Below are 12830 nucleotides of genomic sequence, written 5' to 3' on the forward strand. Positions count from 1 at the left end.
TGCAGTTGCCCCATTTGCTATGGCTAAGTTACACCCTTGATGTTGATAGATATGAGATGTGGGATTGCTAGCTAAGCACATTATATGTCTTCTGAGTTGGTATCTCCTCCATAAGACACATACATACATAATGGGGGATATTTTTTGAAACTGACATACTCCATATAGACAAGATGATATGGAAAAATCAAACTTTATGTATTTCAGTCATTTGATGGAAGCTGATGGATTGCTTTGCCCGTGATACATCTTGGAGACTCCTACCCTGAAATCTCCTGCTCTGCTCAAGTTTACGAAGAATCTCACTCCTCCAACTGTATATAGTGTAAAATGTGTAAAAAATGTAGTCTATTATAGCAGTTGGGTGGAGCTGAGAACAGAGATGCATAGATCTCAGGGATGGAGCCTCTGAGATATGGGAAACCATTAGATGCTTCCATAACTGTGATATCATCTTTGTGGGCTAACCCATTCCATTTCCATAAGAAAACATTTGTCAGTTTGAAATGTTCATAGATGGCTGCAGGTCCAGAGTGATCAGATTATAGCTGAAAGTCAACATTTACATTGTATGGTTAAAGGTTTGTAGACACCTGACCATTACAGCTACTGTACATGAGCTTGTTGACAATCCCATTGCAAAACTATGGTCAATAATATGAAGTTGGTTCCCCCTTTTGCAGCTATAACATCCTCCACTCTTCTGGGAAGGCTGTCCACAAGGCTTTGGAGTGTGTCTATGGGAATTTGTGCCAGTTTTTAAAGTCAGATACTCATAGGTGTGCCCCCCCCCCCCCCCCCCCCCCCATGGGGCTCCTAAAAAAAATAATAATAATGAAAATAAAAAATAACTGACACCAACCTCTGCCCTACTGACAAGTCCACTGCCCTACTAAGACTGTCCATGTTTTAATACATATGGGGTGCACACCCTAATGCAATAGTTTGCACACACCTATGCAGGTACTGATGTTGGATGTCTGCTCACAATTGTCATTCCAGTTCATTCCAAAGGTGTTCAGTAGAGTTGAGGTCAGGGTTCTGTGCAGGCCACCCAAGTTCCTCCACACCAATCTGGTCAAACCATGTCTTTTTGGAGCTGGCTTTTGCACAGCGGCACAGTCATGTTAGAACAGAAAAGGGCCTTCACCAAACTTCTACCATAAGGTTGGAAGAGCATAGATGTCTAAATTGTCTTTGCATTCTGTAGTATTAACCCCTTCCCGCCGACTGTATGCAGATATGCGTACTTGGCTTTCCGGGGTTATACTGGGATGATGCCCGCAGCTGCAGGCATCATCCCGGTACCGTTGTTCACAGCGGGCGATCGGCTACCCGAGTATAACAACCGATGCGGCTAAAAGCCGCTCGGCTGTTATACCGGAGGAGCAGGAGGGGACCATCCCCCCCTCCCGCCGTTCTTACCGGGCCTCCCGTGTGATCGGGAGGTCCGGTGTCCAATCGTGTGCCTTCGGCGGCTGGGGGCGGGCTGGAATGAAGCTGTGGGTGGCTTTGTTCCAGCCTTCTCGTTGTAAACGCGGAAGCGACGTCATGACGTCACTTCCCGTTTACTCGGCTGTCAATGGCGCCGAATTTAAAAAAAAATACAGTATTCAGAATCGCCGTTTTCGGCGATCTGAATACTTTGAAGTGCAAAGGAGGGATCGGGGGTCTTTTAGACCCCCGATCCCTCCATAAAGAGTACCTGTCACGACCTATTACTCTCACAAGGGATGTTTACATTCCTTGTGACAGCAATAAAAGTAAAAAAAAAAAAAAATTTTATTTTAAACACAACTTATAAAGTAAAAAAATAAATAAAATAAATTAAAAAAAAAAAAAATTTTTTTTAAAGCGCCCCCGTCCCCGCGAGCTCGCGCAACGAAGAAAACGCATACGGAAGTCACGCCCGCATATGTAAACGGTGTTCAAATCACACACGTGAGGTATCGCCGCGATCATCAGAGCGAGAGCAATAATTCTAGCCCTAGACCTCCTCTGTAACTCTAACCTGGTAACCGTAAAAAAAAATTTAAAACGTCGCCTATGGAAATTCATAGGTACCGTAGTTTGTCGCCATTCCACGAGTGCGTGCAATTATAAAGGGTGACATGTTTGGTATCTATTTACTCGGCGTAACATCATCTTTCACATTATACAAAAAAATTGGGGTAACTTTACTGTTTGGATTTTTTAAAATTCATGAAAGTGTCCCTTTTCCAAAAATTTGCGTTTAAAACACCGCTGCACAAATACCGTGTGATATAAACTATTGCAACAATCTCCATTTTATTCTCTAGATTCTCTGCTAAAAAAAAATATATATATATAATGTTTGGGAACTCTAAGTAATTTTCTAGCAAAAAATACGGATTTTAACTTGTAAACACCAAATTTCAAAAATAGGCTTATGCCGCGTACACACGGTCGGACTTTCTATTCTACTTGGTCCGGCACACTTTCCGACGGACTTTGTCCGCCAGGTGCGCCGGACTTTAAAACGGACGGACTTGCCCACACACACCCGGACTTTCCGGCGGGCTAAGTCCGCCCGTCTTTCCGACGGACTTTCGCCGGAGTTCCGGCGGACTTTCAGAATGAACGGACTTGCCCACACACGGACAAGTCCGTTCATTTTGAACGTGACTCAGGTGCGACGGGACTAGAAAAGGATGTCAATCTTGCCGCTTTTATCGGCGAGATCGACACCTTGCGAGCCCCGTCGCGGGGCATACCAGGCCCTTAGGTCTGGTATGGATTATAAAGGGAACCCCCTACGCCGAAAAAACGGCGTGGGGTCCCCCCTAAAATCCATACCAGACCCCGATCCGAGCACGCAGCCTGGCCGGTCAGGAAAGGGGGTGGGGACGAGCGAGCGCCCCCCCCTCCTGAACCGTACCAGGCCGCATGCCCTCAACATGGGGGCTGGGTGCTTTGGGGGAGGGGGGCGCCCTGCGGGGCCCCCCCACCCCAAAGCACCTTGTCCCCATGTTGATGAGGACAAGGGCCTCTTCCCGACAACCCTGGCCGTTGGTTGTCGGGGTCTGCGGGCGGGGGCTTATCGGAATCTGGGAGCCCCCTTTAATAAGGGGGCCCCCAGATCCCGGCCCCCCACCCTATGTGAATGAGTATGGGGTACATGGTACCCCTACCCATTCACCTAGGGAAAAAGTGTAAGTAATAAAACACACTACACAGGTTTTTAAAATATTTTATTAAACAGCTCCGGGGGGGGGGATCTTCCTCCGGCTTCGGGGGTCTTCTTCCGGCTTCGGGGGTCCCTCCGCTTCATCTTCTCCCGGCGTCCGGTTGGTTCTTCTCCGCTCTCTTCTCCCGGTGTTCCTGTTCTTCGGCCGGCTCCTCTGCTGTCTTCAAGTAGCTCTCTTGCCAGCAGAGGTCCGGACTTCTGGGCTTCTGGGCTTCTCTTCCCCAGATGTTGACACGACGCTCTCTCCTGCTGGACTGCTCTCCGAGGGCTGCGTTGTGACTTATATAGGCGGAGACCCCGCCCCCTTTTGATGTCACAGTCCCTGGGCATGCTGGGACTGTGACGTTTTAGGGGGCGTGGTCACTGGGTGATGTTGACCACGCCCCCTAAAACATCACAGTCCCAGCATGCCCAGGGACTGTGACATCAAAAGGGGGCGGGGTCTCCGCCTATATAAGTCACAACGCAGCCCTCGGAGAGCAGTCCAGCAGGAGAGAGCGTCGTGTCAACATCTGGGGAAGAGAAGCCCAGAAGTCCGGACCTCTGCTGGCAAGAGAGCTACTTGAAGACAGCAGAGGAGCCGGCCGAAGAACAGGAACACCGGGAGAAGAGAGCGGAGAAGAACCAACCGGACGCCGGGAGAAGATGAAGCGGAGGGACCCCCGAAGCCGGAAGAAGACCCCCGAAGCCGGAGGAAGATCCCCCCCCCGGAGCTGTTTAATAAAATATTTTAAAAACCTGTGTAGTGTGTTTTATTACTTACACTTTTTCCCTAGGTGAATGGGTAGGGGTACCATGTACCCCATACTCATTCACATAGGGTGGGGGGCCGGGATCTGGGGGCCCCCTTATTAAAGGGGGCTCCCAGATTCCGATAAGCCCCCACCCGCAGACCCCGACAACCAACGCCCAGGGTTGTCGGGAAGAGGCCCTTGTCCTCATCAACGTGGGGACAAGGTGCTTTGGGGGGGGGGGCCCCGCAGGGCGCCCCCCTCCCCCAAAGCACCCACCCCCCATGTTGAGGGCATGCGGCCTGGTACGGTTCAGGAGGGGGGGGGGGGCGCTCGCTCGTCCCCACCCCCTTTCCTGACCGGCCAGGCTGCGTGCTCGGATCGGGGTCTGGTATGGATTTTAGGGGGGACCCCACGCCGTTTTTTCGGCGTAGGGGGGGTTCCCTTTATAATCCATACCAGACCTAAGGGCCTGGTATGTCCCGCGCTCGCCGCAATAGGAAAATTTGTTTTTCCTATTGCAGCGAGCGCGAGATGCAATACCCCGCCCTCGTGTCGTATCTGGTCCGTCGGACCAGCATACACACGAGCGGGCTTTCCGTCGGACCAGCACACACACGAGCGGACTTTCCACCCGAAACTGAGTCTGGCGGAAAGATTTAAAACTTGTTTCAAATCTAGGTCCGGCGGGCTTTTGGGAAGAAGTCCGCCGGAAAAGTCCGCCGCCGCCCACACACGGGCGGATTGTCCGGCACACTCTGGTCCGCCGGACCAAGTATGCCGGAAAGTCCGACCGTGTGTACGCGGCATTAGTCATGAAAGGGTTAATAGTCTTCCTTGGAAACATCTAAACTCAATCATTCAGAGGGGGGACCCACATACTTTTGGCTTATAGAAGGTTTGATGGTTAGGTGTCAACAAACTTTTGGTCCTATTGTGTATTCATTGCCTGTTGTGTCATCTTTTTAAAGTGAGATGTTTTTTCTGAAATATCCCCTTGTGTATGTGTACTATTATACAACTCATGAAACAAGAAATATGTCTTCTACTTGCTACATTGATCTTTGTTTCCATCTTCTCTCCACTCTGTGTTCCACAAAATCACACGTTACTCTGTGTGAGTTTTTCGTGCTTCATAAAGTGTGATTTGCCGGAATCTATAGATCCCAAAGTACTACAGCCGTTGTTTGAATCTGGATCATTTTAACCTTTGCTTGAAATTTACCAAAATATTTGAATTCTTCTGGCCTTTGTCACGAATTCACACCCCAACGGCTACTAACTAACCGCGACGTGCGTTCCGTGACCGGGGATATGAGGAACTAAGGGAATAAGGGGGAAATTATACTGCGCATGTAAGACTGGCTGCAGTACTTTCACAGCCTACACTACCTTTGGCCACCACTAGAGGGAGACTCCACTCCAATCCAGCTAGCTGACCACACACAGGCAGATACAAATCTTACATACAATCTGGTGCACTCTAAGGGTTGGGGAGCAGTCTAGCAATTACTATACACTTCTAGGGTTCCTCCAGCTATCCTGCAAGCTTGAACCCCGGTGTTAATCACTCTTCCCACTGTCCCCACACCCACACACCAGACACACAATAAACGATAGCCTGCCACCACCCAACAGTTTGTCCGCAGACTGGTCTGCTGAGCCACCACACACACACAGATCTCTGTCTGGAAGATCTGTTAGCTTACAATCTGCATGCAATCTGCCAACACACAGTGCAATTGCATACCGATTGATACGTAACTTAAACCGAGTACTTAGGCACTAAAATACAACAACCTCTCCAGAGATATGAGTCCTAGCTTAGTACACAGAAGTCACTTATTAATTTTATCATTTAATATCCCGAAAGTGGGCAGTGCATATAAGATATACAAAGAAAAAAGATTTACCAAAAAAGATACAAAAAATGCAGAAAGACACACTAATTGGCAATTTGCTATGAAAATAAAAAGGGATAAAAACAGAAATAAACTTTACCAAGAAAATCTATCCGTTAGTAGAAGCATACTGGAACATGTGGGAACTCCCCAGTTTCGAACTGGCTTCGTGGAAGAATGATGTCCATATCTCAGGCTACCCAATTTATTGAAATATGGATGCGGGCTGGACTTTAGCCCTTGGCCAATCAACCCTGGGGGGGTGTTCCTGTCTCAGCCCACAAATGTTTTGTGTTCTGAAATGACCAGAGTCACATTGGCCCAGAACGGCGCTGATTGCTGGGTCATGGATAGGATTTCCGATACCAGCGCATCATGCCGATCGCAACAGTACCAATCACTGCCTGCCTGCCGCAATCAGGCGCCATATAACGGTTTTGGGTGGTTCTTTAGGATTCCACCTCTGCTAAACATGCAGAGTTACATGTACACGTAACCCATCAGGTGTACGATCCAAAGGAATTATTTTCATCTCTCTGCCGTTAATATTTTAGCTTTTATGAGAGATAAAAATGGTTCCTTAGATCTCTCGATATTAATCAAAGCTTACAGACTGTCCGGAGCCTTGTGAATGCCCCCTGCAGATCTGTGTGGCCAAGATGACTAGCTGTTTCCTTTGAGCCTCAGGAAGGTGGCAATCTATGTTTACTCTAATGGGAGCTTTTATTGGCATCTAGGTGTCACTTAGATCCTAGAAAAAACTAGCTCTGTCCTTTCAAATGCTAATGAAAGAACATATGTGCATGACTGACATAGAATACTATATTTCTAATAACCCAGAATTAAACTACATCTACAGATCACACCACATCTAGTTAAGGCAAAACTATCCTACGCTTATATTTTCGTCACATCTCCCCCTTCCAGGTGACGCACAGCTGAGCCTAAACGGGTCAGCTAACGCGTCTGCATGGAAGATTCCCTAAGATGGGGGTGAAGGTTCCCCCAACTGAAGCTTGGCACCACCGACATTTCAGCCTGTCCTTTTGCAGATAGGAGAGGGCGACCGCACCCCTCTCTGACTGATCCTAACGGGTCTGGATCAGGATTGGCCAGTAGATTGCCCTGCGGATCCACTTCATCCACTGGCCACTGACTACCTACTGAAAGGGTACAGGCAAATTTGTCATTGTGTGTTGTCAGCATTCTCAGCCATTGGCCCTGGCCATCTGGTGGTACTCTATGAGCTACCACACCCAGATGTTTGAGCCTGGCATAAGGCCGTCCCTGGGTGATCTGGGCCTGGTTCCATGACCTGGGTACCAGGGCCTCCACTCTTTGGCCTGTCTCCCACACTTTTTCTCGTTCTGCCTCAACAGAAGGCCTGCCAGCACAACCCCTGAATTCCTCTACGCTGACACCAAACATATCAGCCTGTAGGAACGCAGTGCCATCAGCTGCAGCCTCTGAGAGAGCAGATTCAGATAGGGTCAGTTTTCCCCCATAATTCTGTGGTTCTTCCCCTGTTATGCACAGAAATGAATCCTCAATCATGATACTCATAGCTGTGTGGACAGAGGATAAAGCCACGAAAGACTTTATTCTGCCAGGGGTCATGCTCTGACCCGTGTCATACTCTCCTACTCTGTCCTCCTCAGCAGAAGGCCTGCCAGCACAACACCTCAGTTCCTCTGGGCTAACATCAGACTTATCAGCCAGAAAGTACCCGGTGTTGTCAGCTGCAGCTGCTGAGATGGTAGGCCCTGATGGGGCCAAATTTGCCCTGTCACCCTGTAATATTCCCTCAGTGACACACAGCAATGAATCCGCAATAGCAGTACTCGCAACTGTGGTGACAGAGGAGAAGATCACAGAAGACTGAATTCCACCGGGGGTTGTCCTTTGACCCACATCCCATACTCCTACTCCATCCTCAGCAGAGCATCTGTTGGCACAACACCTGAGTTCTTCTGGGCTGGCAACAAATGTATCATCCCCTAAGAACTCAGTGCTGTCAGCCACAACTGCCAAGGGAGTAGAGTCAGATTGGATCAGATTTGCCCCCTCACCCTGTGGTCTTTCCTCTGTGATGCACAGCCCAGAATCCACAATGGAAGTACTGGTAGCTGTGATGGCAGAGGAGCAGACTACAGAAGACTTTGCCTCACATAAGGTTACAAGCACACCTTGCTTGTCCGTACCAGGATCTACTGAAACACAATTGGCCTTTTCAGCAGGTACTTCAAAACATTCCTTTTCTTTACAAGTGGTTACAGAGTCACAGTCCTGTTCCCCGTACACCCTCATCCCGCCATCCCCAACTGGCAGTCCGTCAGCCAGACCTCTGTACTCCTCCAGGCTGATGTCATTTTTAACAGCCTCAGGGGACTCAGAGCGATCTGCCACAGACACCAGGGAGACAACGGTGTGAGGGGACCTCAGGCCTGCTTCACCAAGTTCACAAGGGTCCGACCCAGTTGGATTGGGCCCTTTCACAGACAGTCCCTCTGTAGCAGTGGGCAGTGACCAGTTCGGGGCAGCCCGGTGGGCCCCGGGAGTCACCACTGCAGCAGAGGGAATGTCTGCACAGCACAGATCATGACTTTTTACATCACACAAAACATTATCAATTTCAGAGTTCATTGTGACTTTAGTTTCCTTTCTGGGCCTTGGCTCCAGAAACCCATTAGGGCCTGGACCTGGCCCACAGTCACTAGTCCCCTGACCCTCCCCAGAGTTCCCAACGTGCACTGAGTCACCCAACAGTACTTTACGTGAATCCGGGGCTTCAGGTGGAGATGCAGGTTTCAGGGGGGATGAATTTGGCTCATAGCGGGCTACCAACTGCACCCGGTCAGTACCCGATAGTACATTACTGGCATCTGCTATGCCTACTTCTCTCACTTTGCTTTTTGATCCTCTGAGCAAAGCAACACAAGCTGTTGGTAACACAGGGATGACTCCTCCAACCCCTGTGATAACTGTGGCTTTCTTTGGGACCACATCCTCACAGCTCCTCAATCCTGGAAGAGCTAGGACATCCATGGATCCCATAGCTTGGAGTCCAACTGTAACACTGTTACCTGCGGTAACCAGCTGCAGGCTATCCGCATGGCCTCCTACATACGTGGGATCTGCTCTGCCCACTTCTTTCATTTGGCTTTTAGAGTCCAGGTTCAACGAAACACAAGCCATAGGCACGGCAGAGATGGCTCCTCCACCTCCGGTGACAAACATGGCTTCCCCTGGGATCACATCCTCACAGCACCTCAATCCTGGAAGAGCTAGGACATCCTCTGATCCCGTACCTCGGAGTCCGACTGTAACGCTGTTACTTGCGGTAACTGGCTGCAGGTTATCCGCTCGGTCTCCTACATTTTCCCCAACAAGCAACACAGTAGGGGGAGCACTTTTCACACTTGCTGGTGGGCTAGGCCTCCTCCTCTTTGGACAAAGGCTTGAGTAATGTCCACCTTGGTTACAGACAAAACACTTCAAGGTTTCCACAGATGTAGGTCTGGCTCTTGTAGTTCTTGATGCAGATGGAGGTGATGTTGCATTTCCAGGCTGGATTTGGGGACTGTTCAGTTTGTGCTCTCTCTCTCTTTGCTTCATCTGCTGTAGTGATTTCTTCCGCTGAGAGGGTTTGAGAACAGAATCATGCTGTCTCACACAGTCATCTGGAATGGCAGTCTCTGGGTTTAGATGCCATGGTGAACTGTTCATGGTCATCCTCTATCAACGCACATAAAAGCTGGGTCCTCGTCTTGCCGACTGTACTGATGCCTCTTAGCTCACAGAGGTCAATCGCGGTCTCTTCGGATTGCCTCTTGTACCAGCATATCATCTCGTGGGTTACCATCTCCAAGTTTTTTGCCCAAATAAAAGATAGAAAAGAAAAAACAAGAGGGGGTGGGGAGCAAATAGCCAAGTATGTCTTCTACAAAACAAAAATTATGCACTGAGTGAGCTTCTGTAGGTCAGTTGCTTCTAACAAGCTTCCAACCTTTAGTACACAGGTTAAATGAATAAACCATGTACTAATGTACTAAGCAAATTCCGCTCGCTGCCGCCAATCTGTCACGAATTCACACCCCAACGGCTACTAACTAACCGCGACGTGCGTTCCGTGACCGGGGATATGAGGAACTAAGGGAATAAGGGGGAAATTATACTGCGCATGTAAGACTGGCTGCAGTACTTTCACAGCCTACACTACCTTTGGCCACCACTAGAGGGAGACTCCACTCCAATCCAGCTAGCTGACCACACACAGGCAGATACAAATCTTACATACAATCTGGTGCACTCTAAGGGTTGGGGAGCAGTCTAGCAATTACTATACACTTCTAGGGTTCCTCCAGCTATCCTGCAAGCTTGAACCCCGGTGTTAATCACTCTTCCCACTGTCCCCACACCCACACACCAGACACACAATAAACGATAGCCTGCCACCACCCAACAGTTTGTCCGCAGACTGGTCTGCTGAGCCACCACACACACACAGATCTCTGTCTGGAAGATCTGTTAGCTTACAATCTGCATGCAATCTGCCAACACACAGTGCAATTGCATACCGATTGATACGTAACTTAAACCGAGTACTTAGGCACTAAAATACAACAACCTCTCCAGAGATATGAGTCCTAGCTTAGTACACAGAAGTCACTTATTAATTTTATCATTTAATATCCCGAAAGTGGGCAGTGCATATAAGATATACAAAGAAAAAAGATTTACCAAAAAAGATACAAAAAATGCAGAAAGACACACTAATTGGCAATTTGCTATGAAAATAAAAAGGGATAAAAACAGAAATAAACTTTACCAAGAAAATCTATCCGTTAGTAGAAGCATACTGGAACATGTGGGAACTCCCCAGTTTCGAACTGGCTTCGTGGAAGAACGATGTCCATATCTCAGGCTACCCAATTTATTGAAATATGGATGCGGGCTGGACTTTAGCCCTTGGCCAATCAACCCTGGGGGGGTGTTCCTGTCTCAGCCCACAAATGTTTTGTGTTCTGAAATGACCAGAGTCACATTGGCCCAGAACGGCGCTGATTGCTGGGTCATGGATAGGATTTCCGATACCAGCGCATCATGCCGATCGCAACAGTACCAATCACTGCCTGCCTGCCGCAATCAGGCGCCATATAACGGTTTTGGGTGGTTCTTTAGGATTCCACCTCTGCTAAACATGCAGAGTTACATGTACACGTAACCCATCAGGTGTACGATCCAAAGGAATTATTTTCATCTCTCTGCCGTTAATATTTTAGCTTTTATGAGAGATAAAAATGGTTCCTTAGATCTCTCGATATTAATCAAAGCTTACAGACTGTCCGGAGCCTTGTGAATGCCCCCTGCAGATCTGTGTGGCCAAGATGACTAGCTGTTTCCTTTGAGCCTCAGGAAGGTGGCAATCTATGTTTACTCTAATGGGAGCTTTTATTGGCATCTAGGTGTCACTTAGATCCTAGAAAAAACTAGCTCTGTCCTTTCAAATGCTAATGAAAGAACATATGTGCATGACTGACATAGAATACTATATTTCTAATAACCCAGAATTAAACTACATCTACAGATCACACCACATCTAGTTAAGGCAAAACTATCCTACGCTTATATTTTCGTCACAGCCTTCAGCTCATTAATTTTGGAACACAAAGATTTTAGATCCCTCTGCACTTACATTCATTTGTGGATCTTGAGGATCTATAGATCTATCTATCTTAAAAGCTGCAAAGGTTTTGGTTACACATCCCCTTTAAGCCACAATATACCCGATGTAGGGACATGAGAAGTCTTCAAGATAAACTCTTGGCCCCAATTCATACTTAAATTTAATTTAACTCTAAACGCTTGGCCCCACTGTTCTATATGATTGGTCACAATACATGCCCTTAAAGCGAGGTAGAAATATTACTGAAAACTGATGTCTGCACAGTCGTGTACTCAGAATTTTCACACAAATAGTTTTATGTGGATCTCTTCTGCTGAGAATTTTCAGAAACACAGCCAATCATGATTCAGGATCAATTGTATGATTCCCAGTGGAATGGAAACATCAGTGTGAATATATATATACACACACACAATGTACTGTATATATACATATATATTTCCAATATAGTATATATATAATATATTACCAAAAGTATTGGAATGCCTGCCTTTACAGACACATGAACTTTAATGGCATCCCAGTCTTAGTCCGTAGGGTTCAATATTGAGTTGGCCCACCCTTTGCAGCTATAACAGCTTCAACTCTTCTGGGAAGGCTGTCCACAAGGTTTAGGAGTGTGTGCAGGCCAGTCAGGTTCTTCCACCCCAAACTCGCCCGAGTGAGTTTGGGGTGGAGGAACTTGACTGGCCTGCACAGAGTCCTGACCTCAACCCAATAGAACACCTTTGGGATGAATTAGAGTGGAGACTGTGAGCCAGGCCTTCTTGTCCACATCAGTGCCTGACCTCACAAATGCTCTTCTGGGAGAATGGTCAAACATCCCCATAGACACACTCCTAAACCTTGTGGACAGCCTTCCCAGAAGAGTTTAAGCTGTTATAGCTGCAAAGGGTGGGCCAACTCAATATTGAACCCTACGGACTAAGACTGGGATGCCATTAAAGGTCATATGCGTGTAAAGGCAGGTGTCCCAATACTTTTGGTAATATAGTGTGTATATATAATAATTTTTTGGATTTTTTTGTATATATTTTTCTTTCCCGATTTGCCAATTAGTACACTAGTCACAAGTCAGTATCCCTGCAGTGCAGCCTTTCTATAGCAGGGCTTAAAAATATATCAATAAGTATCAAAGTATCAACAGTATTACAATGTATTTATGCTGTTTTCATGTATAAGGTAAGGAGCACACAAACAAGTCTGTATATATATATATATATATATATATATATATATATAAAAATCTAAAGTATATAATATGTGCAGCTTCATTAAAGCGGAGTTCTGCCTGGGTAAAAAAA

The 12830-nt window shown here is 47.4% G+C and overlaps 1 protein-coding gene across 1 annotated transcript in view; it reads left to right on the forward strand.

Moving 5' to 3' along the window:
• ABLIM1 (actin binding LIM protein 1) overlaps positions 1–12830 on the forward strand; it is a 375358-nt gene that overhangs the window by 322291 nt on the left and 40237 nt on the right. The gene's annotated exons all lie outside the window — the stretch shown is intronic.

Source organism: Aquarana catesbeiana, linkage group LG08 (genome assembly GCF_042186555.1).
Source record: "Aquarana catesbeiana isolate 2022-GZ linkage group LG08, ASM4218655v1, whole genome shotgun sequence".
In the NCBI taxonomy this organism is placed as follows: Eukaryota; Metazoa; Chordata; class Amphibia; order Anura; family Ranidae; genus Aquarana; species Aquarana catesbeiana.